The sequence below is a fragment of the Poecilia reticulata genome, unplaced genomic scaffold (genome assembly GCF_000633615.1).
Source record: "Poecilia reticulata strain Guanapo unplaced genomic scaffold, Guppy_female_1.0+MT scaffold_131, whole genome shotgun sequence".
NCBI classification, from domain to species: Eukaryota; Metazoa; Chordata; class Actinopteri; order Cyprinodontiformes; family Poeciliidae; genus Poecilia; species Poecilia reticulata.
This window is the reverse complement of record NW_007615014.1, coordinates 162,554-164,847: the sequence shown is the minus strand read 5'-3', so window position 1 is coordinate 164,847 and position 2,294 is coordinate 162,554. Positions and strand designations below refer to the sequence as shown.

Below are 2,294 nucleotides of genomic sequence, written 5' to 3'. Positions count from 1 at the left end.
CACACACACTGGAGCACACACTGCAGCCGCAGCCGGACCGAGCACAGCAGAACCGGACTGGACTGATGAGCGGTGAGTTCTGCCGGAGCGCGCTCCACTCCGCCACACTCTGTGTGTGTGTGTGTCTATGTGTGTTGCTGCTACGGCGAGCTGTTGGTGTGTGTCAGAGTGTGTGTCAGAGAATGTATGTGTTGGTGTGTGTTCTGCTGTGATCCAAACTTAAACTGGATCTCTGGTTCTGGTCCTGTTCTCCTTCTCCCCAGTGGATCAATAGTCAGATTGTTTGTGTGATCGAGTTTCTGAGCAGGAAGCTGGAGATGGAGAGCGACCACTCCCTGAGTGTGTGTGTGTGTGTGTGTGTGTGTTTCTCACTTCTTCTTTTAACTTTTTCTCTGCTGAGCCCTGAAACACTCACTGATCTCTGAAATGGGCCAACAGAACCAGCAGATCTGGGCTTTACCGACCCAGTAGAGCAGAAACCAGAACATCTGAAGTCCAGGAACCAAAAGCTGAGAGGAACATCAGGAACTGCAGGAGAAGAGGAAGAGCTGCTGTTACTTTAAATAGACCAAAGTACCATCAGCTGCTGGAAACCAACTTCTCAAGAAGAAAACAATGCAAAAAAACAGACTCTAAACCAGTATAAACAGTTTGGTCCTCCACTGGTTCTGGATTCWGGCCCGWTTCAAGTGATGGGTCGGTGAACCCACAGACTGGTTCTGAGGCAGGAACTCCCTGATGGTCTAGACCTGACTGGACCCGTCCCAGTACAYGGTCCAGTTGGTTGGACTGGTACCATGGTTTTCCAGRTCTGTACGCAACAACTCGCTACAGGAGTCCAGAACCCATCTTGGTTCTGGTTCAGAAGTGTCTCCTGAAACGGGTTTTGGRATCTTAAAGTGTCTCAGGAATCGGAACCTTAGATCGGATCTGGTTGAGGACCAGTTCCCTTGAAGAGAAGGTCCTGTTGGACCTTTATGTGAATTCAATTTGTTTCCCCAGATGGTCTGGACCTTTTGGACCTGTTGGACCTTTTGGACCTATTGGTCCGTTTAAAGCGGATCAAAACGTCGGGTTTGAATGTCTAAATGTCCAACAGGACATTGTCTTCAACTGGTCAACTGGGTCCAGCTTAAGGTTCTGGTTCCTGAGACACCGTAGCTCAACTTGATTAGCATAGAACATTTCAGCAGCCGGGTCCAATTCAAAGKGATTTACACAAAGCATGAGACAACTAATACCATCTTCAATATATTGATCAATGTTCAATCAACCAAATCGGCTCTCAGCAGGCGGATGTTGGCCTAAAGGAACTCAGGGTTTCAGCTGCTTTCAGTTTCTGGAAGTTTGTTCCAGATCTGTGRTGCATAGAAGCTGAATGCTGCTTATAAATGTATGGTTCTGGTTCTGGATGCAGATYAGAACCTGAGAGGTCTGGAAGGTTGAAACAACAAGGTCAAACCCATTTCAGGAGACACTTCTGGACCGTGTACTGGGATGGGTCCTGCCTCAGAACTAGTCTGTGGGTCACGGTGGTGTGGTCGGAACAAGCTGAGCCACTTTTTGAGGTGTTCCGCATCCAAACCCATTCTAGTGCGTTTTTCTCCTGATCTCCATCCAACCGACTTCAGAAAATGTACGTCTTCTTGGACTTCAGGACGCACTGTAACTGGGCATCATGGTAAAATGAGCCCCTTCAGCATTGCTAACGCTACTGCTAATGCTACTGCTAATGCTACTGCTAATGCTTTTGCGGACGCTAATGCTACAGTGACCTGTTGATGGACTGGAGTAGCCAGGAGACTCGGGGTCCATTTGACACACGCATGATCCAACCGCTAGAGAAGACTAAAGTACGCCTATGTGATCAGGGTGTCGCAAGAAGCTAAAGGACTTCTAAAGCTAAAGGATGTTTGTTTTCTTTCTGGTCTGTGCTTTGTCCCGCAGAGATYRTCACTGGCGTGGCTTTGCTTACAAATTATAGGTTATAGATTATTTACAAAACTCGAGGTAATAGCACACTGCACCAAATGACATAAATTAAGTCTGATTTTGGTCCAAGCAGACCAAAGTACTGGTGTGACTCGTTATGATCACCATGGAAACCAGGGTGCCAGCCATGTTTCTGGTCAYAGCAAACATGGTCACCACTGCAGAATCAGTAATAATCTCTGTCCACACTAAGCAGATGCTTGGTTCACTCACCTCATCGCGTTGGATGCATGAAGCTACCAATGGGACTGACGGCCTGACCTACTTTCTTAATGTTTCATGATCCGACCACTTGGGGGCGC

At 47.7% G+C, this 2,294-nt stretch overlaps 1 protein-coding gene across 3 annotated transcripts in view; it reads left to right on the top strand.

Moving 5' to 3' along the window:
• The window catches only part of rhogb (ras homolog family member Gb), a 15,378-nt gene continuing 13,084 nt past the window's right edge, over positions 1 to 2,294 (top strand). For all 3 annotated transcript variants that reach the window (XM_008401756.1, XM_008401757.1, XM_008401755.1), the window contains exon 1: positions 1 to 72. The gene's annotated coding sequence lies outside the window, so the exon portion shown is untranslated. The remainder of the gene's footprint in view (positions 73 to 2,294) is intronic.